This window comes from Rhincodon typus, chromosome 14 (assembly GCF_021869965.1).
Source record: "Rhincodon typus isolate 14 chromosome 14, sRhiTyp1.1, whole genome shotgun sequence".
Classification (NCBI taxonomy): domain Eukaryota; kingdom Metazoa; phylum Chordata; class Chondrichthyes; order Orectolobiformes; family Rhincodontidae; genus Rhincodon; species Rhincodon typus.
In genome coordinates, this window is record NC_063345.1 from 27,256,782 (window position 1) to 27,271,598 (window position 14,817).

The following is a 14,817-nucleotide window of genomic DNA, read 5'->3' on the forward strand; positions in this document are numbered from 1 at the left end:
ATGGAAGGTTTGAGTTATAAAGAAAGGCTAGATAGGCTGGGACATTTTTCACTGAAGCATTGGAGGTTGAGAGGCCACTTTATTAAAGTTTATAAAATAATGAGGGATATAGATAGAATTAACAATAGCTGTCTTTTCTGTAGTATGGGGAATTTCAAGACGAGTGAGCACATTTTTAAGGTGAGAAAAGAAAGATTTAAAAAAGACATGAGAGGCAAATTTTTCACACAGGTGGTGGTTCACATGTGGAATGAACTTCCTGACAAAGTGGTGGATGTGGGTACAATTAGAATTTTTAAAAGATATTTGAATAAGTACATGAATGGGAAAGATTTTGAGGGATATGGGCCATGACCAAGCAGGTGGGACTAGTTTATTTTGGGATTATGTTCGGCGTGGACTGGTAGGACCAAAGGGCCGTGTCCTTGCAGTATGACTCTATGACTCTAAAACAAATTATTTTGTTTAAACCATTAGAAAAGAGTCAGTCAAGCCCATTAAAAGAAATTAAGATTACCAGCTGAAAAAATTGCTCCAGTTCTGTACTAATTTGCAGACAACACAAAAATTGGCCGAGTAGTTAGTAGCGAAGAGTATAGGTGAGGTCTAGGCAGCGGGTGAGGAGGGGCTCAATGTTCCTGACTATCTGCCCCAATTTGCAGCTACATCTGCACTCAGGTGACCCTGGAGCAGTAGCATGCTGTGCTCAATAGTATGGTTGAGGCCTTTTGTGATTGGTGGGTGCAGCAGGAGCTAGAGAGCATCGTAAACCTGAACAGTAATATTTTGATTTAGTAGATCTTTATGTTTCTATTGTACAAGCTTCCGTTTTGCCTTTTGAGTTGTGCTTGTTTTTGGGTTGCTGCCCCAGGAAGAGAGCTGTCTTATTTTACCCTTGTTTCAATTTCTGACCCTCTGGAGGAGCTATGAGGGCTGTTATTTTATCAAGAAATATTTATTCCACATTTTGAACCCTTGTTATCCCTACTCGAAGAGTGCTTGGTGGAGGCAGAATCGAAAAAAGCCATTTTTTTTGTTTGTTTATTTGTTGTTTTTCTTTTTCCAGCATCACTGGAGTCTCAGTGATAGTAGGAACTGCAGATGCTGGAGAATCTGAGACCACAAGGTGCAGAGCTGGATGAACACAGCAGGCCAAGTAGCATCATAGAAGCAGGAAGGCTGACATTTCGGGCCTAGACCCTTCATCAGAAATCCTGCATCTTGTTGTCTCACTGGAGTCTCACCTTGGTACAAAAGTCAGAGAAACTTTTACTTTTCAAAAGGATAGAGTGAACTTTGCTCCAGTGCTGACTTCACCCCAGGAGTATCTGATGGGGACAGTACTGGGGAGGGGCAGGCTTGACCTTTTTTAAAAAGAATGAAGAGTATAACAGTCAACTACAGGATAATATCAATAGATCACTGAGTGGGCAGAAAAGTGACAATCCAGGGATGTGCGAGATTATGCATTTGGGGAAGGCAAATAAAGCAAGGGGACATGTGATAGACAGGAGGATAGTAAGAGAAGGAGAGCAAATGAGAGAGCTTGGAACACATGATCATACGTCCCTGAGGTAATAGCACAGGTAGATAAGGTGGTAAACAAGGCATATAGGATGCTTTCTTTCATTGGGCCCAGTATTGAATACGATTGCAGGGATGTAGTCATGGAACTACATATAACACAGCTTAGGTCACAGCGAGGGATGTGCCTCTAGTTCTGGTCACCACATTACAGGAAATATTTAATTGCAAAAGGATACGGAGAAAATTTAGACAAATGTTTCTAAGACTTTAAAATGGACTTAATTGAGCTGTACAAACTAATGAGGGGCTTAGACAGAGTGGACGGGGAAGATGTTTTTCTCCTAGCAAGGAAGTCAATTACCAGATGGCACAGATTTAAGGTCATTGGTAGAGGATTAGAGGGCACTTGAGGAAATACTTTTTCACCCAGAGGATGGTGGTGTTTAGAATTCATTGCTCTACTGATTGAGGCAGAAACCTTAACTCAATTGAAAGAAACCTTGAGATAATCAGGTGTAGAGCTGGATGAACACAGCAGGCCAAGCAGCATCAGAGGAGCAGGAAAGCTGACGTCTCGGGCCTAGCCCCTTCATCAATCGCATTTCAGCCAATTCACATTAACAAAATACATGTTATAGCAGGACTACCCACATGGCGCAGCATAGTGGTTCAGTGGTGAGCACTGCTGCCTCATGGTGCCAGGGACCCAGGTTCAATTCCAGCCTCAGGTGACTGCCTCTGTGATGTTTGCACATTCTCCCTGTATCTGCATGGGTTTCCTCCCACAGTCCAAAGATGTGCAGGCTAGGTGGATTGGCCCTGCTAAATTGCCCATAGTGTTCAGGGATGTGTAGATTAGGTGGGTTATGAGGGCTGGTTGGGATGTTGTGAGGGGCAGTGTGGACTTGTTGGACCAAAGGGCTTGTTTCCACACTGTACAGATTCTATCCTATAAGGAAGCCCAGAAAAGTCTGGCTGCCACCATTTTTAACTCAAGGAAGCTCCCATATGCCAGATAAGTATTATTGTTTCGAAAACAGAAATTGCTGGAAAAACTCAGCAGGTCTGGCAGCATCTGTGGAGAGGAAGAAGAATTAATGTTTTGGATGCAGTGACTCTTCTTCAGAACCATTCTGAATAACTGGGATGTGGTACGTTAGTGGACAGACTGGACAGTTTTGAAAGGGGTCAATACAACTCACACTCTCTGTGGCATCGATGTAGAGAAGGTACAGGGCCGGTAAGAATATTGGCACCCTGATGGCCATGAACTTTGGGGGTAAATGGGATAACAGGTGGAGCATGCAACTCACTGCAGTGAACACAAATTCTAAACCTCACCATATTGATCTTGAAATCAACTGCACAATATATCGATATTCAAAATTAAGAAAGTAGAACCCAAAGTGGAAGGAGTAACAATATTTTTGGATAGGGTTGGAGTTCGCCGTTGGAATGTAAGGTCATCTAAAGCATTGCTCCAGTAATCAGGAGTCCAGTGATTCCACAATGCTAACCATTTGTCTTCAATTCACAATTAATCAGCTTTTCAACAAAGCTTGCAACAACCAAATAGCATCTGGATACACCATAATGGTCTGCTCTGCCATTCAGTATAACAGGGACTTCAGCAGGAGGTTCTCTATGTAGGAGTACTCCCTTTTTCCATGTGGACGGTGTTGTACATAGCAATTCCATGCAATAAATGATTCATGTCATTCATGGATTCCCATGCCACCTGCCTTTTCTGTAGTGTGGGCATTCTGTTGAAACGTCAAATTCACTTTTTGAAGGCAATGGGACTGCCCTTAATTTCTGCTTACACTTCAACCCCGTGTTCTTCATCAATGGCCATTCAGTGCAGAGGGGGTCAGCAGCAGATCAATTGGTCACCTTGTGATTCTGTTTCTGGGCATGCCCAAAACAGTCGCAAGTGGGCCCAGGTAGAGGGCAGTTGAGGGGCTTGCTCAGCTGGACTTCCTGCCCATCTTCCATGGTTTTGTCTGTGCCATGGAGGTCTTGCTGAAGGAGCATGAGGTGTCCATCAGGCAGCATACAGACTGGACTGTACTGTTAATTATCTAAGTGACATTTCAATTTGAATTTTGTTATTTTATTGGACACCATTAGTTTTTGTTACACTGTCCCTTTCCGGGGCTGGCAACTTTAACTGGGATAATTTGGTTTGATTTGGCTTATTTGAGTTCAATTGATTTAACTGGTTTTGAAAGAGCTATGTCAAACCAATTAACCATCACCTGGACTTACTGTGGTGTTCCATCCAGAAGGTGGCTGTGGTATCTGCTGGGTTGCTTTTTACATGGGAGTATTCCCCTTTACCATTGGAGATTTTCCATGAAGTGTGTTGCACACAGCAGTCCATGCAATAAAGGAACAAGGTGGTTCATGGACTCCCATGCTAAGTGAGTCTTTTGCAGCCTTGAGAAGTCTATGTTCCATATATCTATTGGGTGATGTAGACTCCAGCTCCTTTTTCATTTGTAAGGGGGGCTGCTACAACAATTCTGTTTGCACTTCAGCCCCATGCTCCTGATATTTTGACACACTGTATGAAGGGGAGACATAGGCAACACAGATGATCTTCTTGTGAGTCTGCTGCTGGTCCTGACCGAGATGGCCACAAACAGGTCCAGACAACATGCAGTTAAGGGATTAATTTCACTGAACTGCCTGCCCCCTTTTCACGGCTATGCCCATGCTCAGGTCTTCTTGGAGTGGGAGCATGGTAGAATGGTTTGCTCAAAATCTTCCATTACCTTTGGACACTGCGGGGTTTGGAGTTCCCAAAACAGTATTTCAATTTGAATATTGTTCATTTAAATTTGAACAATTAATTTTTGTTGCAACCCCTCATGTAAAGATGGCACCTTCTTATATTTCTGTATTCTTCATTGTGGACTGCAAAAGGGAAAAAAAACTTTTAAAAATCCAGGATTCTGGAAGGGATTACTGCGCTTTTTGAAAAGCATATTAATGACACTCAGCATAAGTGCTGTTCATGATATTGTTTGTTCAAGCACTGGAAGGTGAGGAGAATATTTAGTTGCAAATGCATTTGAGTTATAAATGGAGATTCATCCAGCTGCTGGACAAAAGGCTGGGTCACAAGAGCTGAGTAGAAACCTCATTCTTGTAACCCTAAAGGTAGTAGCTGCCCCTAATTTCTTTGCCATTTCAGGGACCTGCTGTGCATCTCTGCGACACTTTAACTGCTAATTGCATCCAGGATGTCACTGATGGCCTAATCGTGAGAGCCACCAATTCGTCTTGCTCTGCCTTGACACATGGAGTCAGACAGCAAGAGTATTAGGATTGTCAGCCATTTCCTATTTTTTGCAGGTGGAGAGTGTAATTTATGTCACATAGGTTTCAGGGAATCATCGTGAACGAGCAGTTTTTGTCAACAGCAAATACCGCTTCCTCAAAGTTCAAAACATTTGTGACCACAATAGTCGGATAGTGTGACTCTGCACTCAATATCCAGGAAGTTGCCATGTCTGAAACATCCTGGATTACTTATCTGTACCAACTCCTTTTAAAGGTCACCAGGCCATCATTTACAGCAGTCCTTTGGAAGTAAAGATGCCGTCTTTCAGGTTAGATGAGTCTTCAGGAGTCCAATTTTAGATCCATAAGTTTTTCTGCTGTGGCGAAATGGAATTCACAGACCTGTATTGGCTTCCTCTACTTTCCTCTGTAGTCACCATTCCACCTTGCAGTTGAGTCACTAACCTTTGAGATGGCTTATGCCGAAATGGATCAGAAGATGCCATGCTAAACAGTCAGCAGCTTTCTCCTCAAGTCAGTAGTGTCAATGCCTCCATGACTGAGGGCAAATTTGAACGTATTCCTAAACCACTTCTTTTGGCCACCCTTTGAGTTTTCTCTAAAGGAGAACTGGGAGAAGGAATCCGACCAAGGGAAGCGGTTTCCATCCGTCAGAGTTGGTTTTTCAGGAACAAGCCTTCAGTGCTGTTGGACATTGCTGCATTTAGGACACATGTGGGTCCAGTGGTCTTCCCATTTGACTGCCAGGATTCAACATAGGCACTACTGATGGAAGCTCTCAAGGTTCTTAATGTTATGTTGACAGATAGTTCAGGTCCTTTGCTGCTCTCCGAGACATCCCTGTTGTCAAAAACATATTGTTGTAACTTTAAAAGGCATCATCAGTACAGTTGACCTGCTGATGGACTTCTTCAGTAATGGCAATCTTTGGAAGATGTGGTTGCCAAGATGTAGGAAGTGCTACACATAATCCGGAGTCACCCAGTCTATTCATTGTTTTAGGGGATATTCAACTGGCCTGGGGAAGGTTAGTAGAGGATTACTGTCTTAACAGTGTTTAGGACAGGCCAAGCATTAAAGACAAGGCGTTGAAAAGGTCGACTGAACTTTCCATATCCTGTATAGGGAGAGCCATCACACAGCAGTCATCCACAAACTGAAAGTCATGGATGTCAATGAGTTTTGTTTTTGACTAAAAGTGACAAAGGTTGCAGAGCTGCCCATCTAGATACTTTTGGAGTAGACCCACAATTCCACTGGGGAGGGAATTCCATGATGTTGACCCTAATGACAGTGAAGTAATGGTGACATATTTCCAAGTCAGGATGGTGAGTGGCTTAGAGAGAATTTTGCAGATGGTAGTGCTCTTATGTATCTGCTGCCCCTGTCCTTCGAGATGGAAAAGACCATGGGTTTGGAACTTGCTGTCACATAATCTTAGGCAAATTTCTGTTGTGCATCTTGTAGATAGCACACACTGGTGCTACTAAGCATCAGTGATGGGGGAGTGGATACTTGCGGAGGCGGTACCAATTAAGTGGGCTGCTTTGTCCTGAATGGTGTCAAACTTCTTGAGTGTTGTTGGAGCTGCACTCATATGGCAAGAGGGGAATATTCCATCACACTTCTAACTTGTGCCTGAAATGTGGTGGACAGGCTTTGGGGAGTCAGCATCTGTTGAAGTTACTTACTGCAGTATTCCTAGGCTCTGACCTGCTCCTGTAGCCACTGTGTTTATGTGGCTAGTCCAGTTGAGATTCTGATCAATGGTAAACCCCATGATGTTGATCATGGGCAATTCAGTCATGGTAACACCATTGAATGTCAAGGGCAATGGGTAGATTGTCTCCGATCAGAGCTGTCATTGTCTGTTTAATATTATGTAATATGAGAGAGAATATAATGATTGTATCTTTACGACTGGCTTAGTATCATAGAAATAAAAGCATTTGTCACAACAGAAAGGCATTTATCCATTGAGCAAGTGGGCAGAGTTGATTGTAAAATCACTGGAAATGATATTAGGCCAGATTGGTAAATATCAGGGCTGCTCGACTTTGCTGGTGGGAATGGTGCCTCCATTTCAAATGTTTGGTCACATTAACATAGATGCAATGGATTTTGGGAGTGAATAACTATCCTTATACAGTTTAGCAATACCAGTCGGGTCCATTTTGGAACACCCAAAGAACAAGACAGCTGGGAAAACACTGCAAAGGGTAGGGTGGGTAGTGGCAGAAGAATGCTGGGGTCTATATTTGCAATCACAGAAGGGTGGCAACCTAGGGCAATATCAATGCACATTATTTTTGCTCTTCCTGGGACCATAAAACTAATCTGAAAACTTTTCATATCCCTTCTGCTGTACTACCAGCTGTTAGGTGGCAGATGCTCTGCACACTATGCAATTAAAACTGCATCTTATAGCCTCATTTTGTTCAGGTTAATGAAACTCCTGCAGGGTTGCTGTCCCTTAGAAGTATTGTTATTTTCTACCCACAAATACACATAAGCTTTCAAATATTCTGGAATAAACTGAATCATATCTACTGCATTTTGCTTCAGGAAAGTGGATGGCATATTTTTCTTACATGACAGTATTCTCTGCATTTCAAAATAGTTAAATGTATGTGAAGTTCTTTGAGACATCTGTCCGAAACATAAGCTCCCACACAAATATAAGCCTGTTTTCACTTTTCATGTAAGGTTCAATTTTAATGAATGTGAAAACAAGGTTAAGCATAAGAACATGAAACTTATCCTGTCTCATAAACAATTTATCAATGCATAACGATCTCAGACAGAAGTAAAGGCACTCAACTAACAGAAACTGTAGTTATAAATGTTATGTTTAAATATATACAAAAATTGAAGAGATGAAAAAATTAAGTTGAAATTATGCATTTAACCCAGTGAAAGAAAGGTTTCCATATGTATAGTACTTTTCACAACCACCAGATCTGTCAGCACTTTGCAGCCATTGAAGAACATTTGAAGTCTAGCCAGTGTTGAAATGCAGAATATGCAGCTGCCTATTTACATGCAGTCGGTGCTCATAAATGGCAATGTGATAATGAGCAGATCACTTTTTTTATAATGTGCTGTTAGGTGAGGGATAAACAGGTCTGAACACAAGGGATAACTCCTCTGTTCTTCTTCTTCTTCTTCACGATCATTTAAATCCAGACAAACAGGCAGACAGAATCTTGGCTTATCATCTCAACTGAAAGACAGGATCCAGCATTGCAGCAATCCCATGGTGTGGCACAGAAGGACCAGCTGGGGTGGAACTGGAACCTTGCAACTTATGGCCGAGGGTACCTAACCGGCCATGGCTGGCACTCAAAAGTGTTTATGAGCCTGTATTTTTCATTGTATTTCCCAATATTGCAAGGGCAGAATGATGACCTTACAATCACAATGTCTTTAAAACACTTGGAAATATGTGTGGTCATTATTTGCCATCTTGGAGGCTCTGTTCTGCCATCAGCAGGAATCAAATGGTATAGTAATTTTTAAATTGGAAAATTATGAAATTTCATTGTTGGAAGTTTCAACCTATTTGGCCACACAATGACAGTTAAGCACAAATAAGTCTTAGTTCTTGAAAGCAAGAAGAACAAGATGTGAAATGTTCAGATGGCTATTGATCTGGCATTTTGTCATAAGTACACGGGTATCACCAATATAGAGTCTGGTGCCTTGGCATTCACAGCTTGCTCAGAATACACATTATTGAGAAGTCTTCTAGACGACAATTGCATTTCATGCTCAATTTACCACAAAGGTATTTCAGAAACAAGAGTTTCTGAAATAAGCAGTTTCTTATAGCAAAATTCCCCAACTGAAATCAAAAACCATCTCCCAGGCTGCAAAACAATTTCAAACAGAGCAACTAGAAAAATCAGTCTTAAGAGCAATGTTTTTGTTTTCTCCCTTGGATTGAGTGCAAGCAACCAAAATCAATAATTATCTGAAACCATTTGTTTTCCATGAAATGCCTCATTAAAACAAATGTTCCAACATCATTTCATTGACGTATTCGAAAAAATCCACTATCTCTACTTCATTATGTTTGATTGCCTCTAAATGAAGTCTTTGTCAAAGCATAGACAAATCAGTAATATGACTGCAAATGGGCAGGAGACACTCTTAACGAACTGTGTAGCACTCTGTTATATCCCTGTGTTTTCTTTAGTATATGTTAGGGCAATAGGTCTTTATATAACTGTGGCATAAGCTGAACAATGCAGGGTTTGAGGTTTGGGGTGTTTTTCTTTCTTTCTTACCACTTTTATTGTCATCCATTTCAGTACTTTCTGCATTTGGATTCATGAAATATTTTTAAAGAACAACTTGTACATAGGTTTTGGAAGCAAAACTTCAGTTCAAAAATGTCTCAAAACTTAGAAGTCTCGTTAACAGTGAGGACAATAGCTGCCAACTTCAGGAGGATACAGATTGGTAAAACTGGCCAGGTGGAATTCCTTTAACTAAATTGAAAATGCAGCATTATGGGAGGAAGAATGTACAGCCATACAGTCATACAGCATGAAAACTGACCCTTCAGTCCAGCCAGTCCAAGACAACCTTGTCCCCAAACCAAACTAGTCCCACTTGCCTAAGTTTGGCCCATATCCCTCCAAACTGTTCCTATTCACGTACTCATCCAAACGTCTTTTAAATGTTGTAAGTGTACCAGCATCCATCACTTCCTTTGGCAGTTCATTCCACATATGCACCACTCTCTGTTTAAAAAAAGTTGTCTCTCATGCCCTCTTTAAAAATATGCCCCTTGTTTTGAACTCCCCCACCCTTGGGAAAAGACCCTTGCTATTCACCTTATCTCTGCTCCTCGTGATTTTATAAACCTCAATAAGGTCACCCATCAACTTCGTCCATTCCAGTGAAAAAAGTCCCAGCCTAAATTTATATCTCAAACATAATAAAAACTAAACTGAAAAATATTACAGTCAATGCAGTGGAATTCACCTTCTGTGTTTCATGATCACATATCTGTGAAGGTGGCAGAACAATAAGACTGTTTACTAACGAGCACAAAAACCTGGGTTTTTATGAACAGAGAGACATGAGATAACAAAAGGAGTGAAGTTATGTGAAAATCATTAGTTGGGCCTCAGCTGGAATATTTCCTGTTTCATGGCATCAGACTTTCAGAAGGATGTCAAGGTCTTGGAAACAATTAGTGCCGAAGGAAAAAACAAATTAGCACCACATCAGAGCTAAGGGACTTTAGTTATTTGTAAAGTCAAGTGAAACTGGGATTTTTGTTTTATGGAAAGGGTTGAGATGAAATTTAATTGAGATGATCAAAATTATGAAGGCTTTGGTAAAGTAACTTCAGAGATATTGTTTTCACTAACAAAAACAAACACCGCCAGAGAATGTAGATTTAAGGTAATTGACAAATGAACCAGGGTTGAGCAAATCAGAATTTCTTGTGTACAATGATTTATGATTTACAACAGATTAACTAAAAGTGTAATGGAAGCAGATTCAGTGATGCTTTCAGAAGAGAATTGGATAAATACTTCAAGGTGATAAAATCACAGTGCTGAGGGATAAATAGCGAGGAAGTGGGATTCCCTCCCTAAAGGCATTGTGGATCTATCTACTGCAGTGGTTCAAGAAGGAAGCTTGAGGGTGACCAAGGATGGGCATAATTGCTTACCCAGCCAGGGATGCCAATGTTGCCCATGTTGCATAAGTGAGCAAAAAGAAAGCTTCCCCAACTTTTCTGCTTTTCTCCTAAAACTATAAAATGGCTGAGATATTTCTATTGGTGCTAGCATTCATTTTTGGTGCATGTCTAATTGCCCGTTTGCTATCTCTGACATTAGACGGTGATTATCAGCAGGATATTTAATAATACAAATGTACATATGAACATCCAAATTAAAGGAGGAGAAGCCCATTCGGCCCCTTTAGCCTGCTTCACCAGTCAAGAACACTGGTGACCTTAATTGTGACCTCAAATCCACATTTCCAATAACCATTTATTCCCTTGTTCATCAAGAATCTATCCCCTCTGCCTTAAAAATATTCAATGGCCCCATTTTCACTACTCTGTTCATTATCAAGCCTCGTGATTGTTTTTTACCTATTATCTGTGCATGCCTTTCTCCATCAAGTATCAAAGTGTAATGATTACAAATAACAACAGTTGAATAATCCTTCCCCTTGTAATCAAAGTGTGCCAAGTTGTAGTATTCCAACATCTACCTTAGCTGTGATCAGCCTTCTCAATGCTGGTCAATACAGGGTACCATCAGAGGAGAAAGTGATTGGAGAGAGAGGGGAAATGCTCAGGAAGATGTGTTGTGATCAGTAAAAGAGTTTTCAAGAATTTCATTAAAATTTCATTACAATTTTCTGTCTATGTAGCCAATTTTAATTTCTGTGCTGTGGTGGTTTTGCTTTTATTGCGGTTAAAGTATTTATTTTCAATACATAATTAGTATCAGAAATAGAGAAGCCATTTAAATGATAGTAATGGCAAACACAGCAATTAGTCACAAAAAAATTAAACCACTTCTAAACTAAATTAATTGCCAAGCGCCATTTATGGAAACTTTGATGACATGTGATTATTAAAGTTAAGATTAGTTAGTAGAATTGATGACATCCATCTATCTTGGGAGATGATGAACTGACTTTTCTGCGTATTCCACGATATGGAAACTTGTTGAATATCTTTACAAACATTGTGTAGACAACACCCACTGCACTTCCTTGCTCAATCTCCTTGTTAACTTCACAAATAAATAAATTACTTATGAAGACACGATCTTCCCTTAACCAAACCACGCTGCCTATCATTGATTAATCGATGCCTCTCCAAGTAACAGTTAGTCTTATCTTTCAATACATATTCTGGTAATTTGCCCACCATTGAGTTCAGACTGACTGACCTATAATTATTTGGCCTATTCTTTGACCTGATTTTGAATAATGGTATTACATTTGCAGACTTGCAATCCTCTGCTACCTCACCTGTGTCTATTAGGATTAAAAAAATGAACCTCTAAGCAGCTATTATTTCCTCCCTGGCTTCATTTAACAGCCTGGGATAAAATTCATCTAGCCCTGATTATTCTTTCAGTTCCAAGGAAGTCAGTCCCTGTAGCACTTCCCTTCTCATTATGTTTACTTTATTAAATATTTCACGATTTTCCTATTTAACTAGAATATTTACATTATCCCTCTCCGTTGTAAAGACAAACAGTCATTGAGAACTCTGTCCAGATGTCCTGCATCCATGTACATGTCTGATAGGCCCAACCCTTTCTATGGTTATCCTCTTGAATTTAATGTACTGAAAAAACTTCCACTGTGTCACAAGACCTTCCTTAGGATTATTGGGGAAGGGCAAGTATAAAAAAAGCAAAGATTGTTCATGGTTCAATTTAAAACAAAAAGATTGATCAGTGGCAGTCATTAAAAGCTTAATCTCAATAGGAATTTCACAAAATAAAAATCTGACACATCAGTGTTTTCATTCTTGACAGGGATAACTTATATGAACAGATGAGGGTGGCATCTGCTTTCTTGGCTGATATTCAACACATCAGCCCAGGTGACAGCTTGGTTAAAAAATTTGACTTCCAATCAGGTAGGAAGCACTCTAGAGCAGGCCATAGCCTAGGTAATGAGACTGCAGCTGCGAAAGGCCATATAGAATCTGATATCTGACCCCAAAAAACTTAAGTTTTGCTGGAGATTCTGATGGGACTGATTCAAATTGAAGGAAAAGGTTAAGCTTAGGTTGTTGTGAAAACAGTCCTGTTCAATCTGACCCCCAACCAATGCTGTAACAGCACTATTTTTTTCTATTTAGCTGTCCTCACCTTGCATTTGCTGAATATTCTCCCAGTCTTAGAAATCAGGCCAGCCGCAGATAAACGTGCAAAGCCACCAGCCTACCTCTTGAGATTGTCTATCTGCTCCTTAACCTGCCTCCATTCTACTTGGAAGTGGGGCAAGTCGTAGGTGAGTTGGGACAGGTTTAAGATTGGTAACATTCTAAAATTTCCCTTGAACGCAGTCCAGTGTTTCTGGATTGAAATGTACACATTGTCTCTGAATCCTAAAACAAGGTTATAAAAATTCTAATCACTATTTTGCCCACCAGTCATTATCTTTAGAAAAAGGAAAGTAGTCCTTTTTTTAACGTGAAAATCAAACCTTACTTGTTAAGATCTGCTGGTAATTCAGTACATCTACAGCAGTGCAATATAAATCAGAAGATGACAAAGTTAATTTTGAATATTTGAATTGATGAAGGATTTTACGTAATAACACACTTCTGGTCACAAAAGACCAGGTCCATCTGCTTCAATAATCACTTTCTTTCATGATATAGTTTATGAATATTTAATATAGATCCAAATAACCAGGAATCTCTTTTGATATCATCAGCTTGATTGCTTTCTTTTGAAGTTCTCTGAAGTTTCCTGTCTGACCACCTGCACTGGCAAACTGTCCCACATGTATATCATTGTTTTCCTAAGAAGGATTTGGCTGAGTTGCAAATTTGAATTTAGATCTCAACATCTTCAATCAACATATGAGGTTTTGAAATTATGCATCCAGAAAATATTGTCACTTTCCAAAATTTTTCACAGAATCTTTAAAATCTTTGCAAAGTTTCTCATAGTATGTGCTTTGCAAGAATGAAAACTCCCACATGTTGCACAATTGCTTTATGTAGATCAATCTCATTATATTCCAGTATTCAATTTGTAGCTTTCTACTCAATGCTTCCCAACAACACAATACAAATATGTGAGCACATGGAATAGGAGCTCAACCATCCTGCTCTCTATTCAATAAAATCATGGCTGATTTATTTGTGTTTCAAATTCCATATTCCAATCTACCCCTGACAATTTTAATTCCTTTGCCTGACAGGAATCTATCTCTGCCTTAAAAACATTAAATGACAGCCACCTCCATGACTTTCTGATGCAGAAAATCCCAAAGTTGCACAACCCTCTGAGAGAAAAAAACTTCTCATTTCAGCCTTAGAAGGGCAACCTCTACCTTTAAATCAGTACCCCTAATTCTGGACTCAACCACATACTTTCCACATCCACCTTGTCAAGACTATCTATGATATTATACACTTCATTCAAGCCATCCCTTATTCTTCTAAATTCCAGTGGAAACAAGCCCAACCTGTCCAACCTGTAAGACAGCCAATAATTGCAGGCAATTAGTAAACCTCCTCTAAATTGTCTCCAGTGCATTTAAATCCTTCCTTAAATAAGGAGAGCAAAACTGCACAGTGTATTCAAGAAGTGGTCTCACCGATGTGCTGCATTGAAGGGCAGCTGAAGCATAACATCCTTACTGATAATAGGACGCCTTTCAAATGTATTTCTGTAATGCTATTGTTTTTATTTTGGAGATATCAATTAACTAAGTCTGGCCTTGAATCAAACTGCTTTCTAATGGAAGTTTCTGTTTCTGTTTCCAATACAACAGGACTTTTACCCTTTCTCTCAGGGTGCTAAAACCCTTATCCAATTATAGAGTCATAGAGCTGTACAGCACAGAAACAAACACTTCAGTCCAACTCATCCATGCTGAGCAGACATCCTAAAGTAATCTAAATTAATCATTTGCCAGTATTTGTTCCATATCCCTCTAAACCCTTCTTATTCAGATACCCATCCAGATGCATTTTAAATGTTGTAATTGTACCAGCCTCCACCACTTCCTCTGGCGGTTCATTATACACGATTATATACACCACCCTCTGCATGAAAATGTGCCCCTTACATCCCTTTCAAATCTTTCACCTCTCGCCTTAAAACTATACCCTCTAGTTTTGGACTCCCCTATCCTGGGGAACAGACCTTGACTGTTCACCCTATCCATACCCCTCATGACTTTGTCCAAGTTAAGGGTAATCTTACACATTGGATCAATTTATGGCAGAGCTTCCACCTCCAGAAA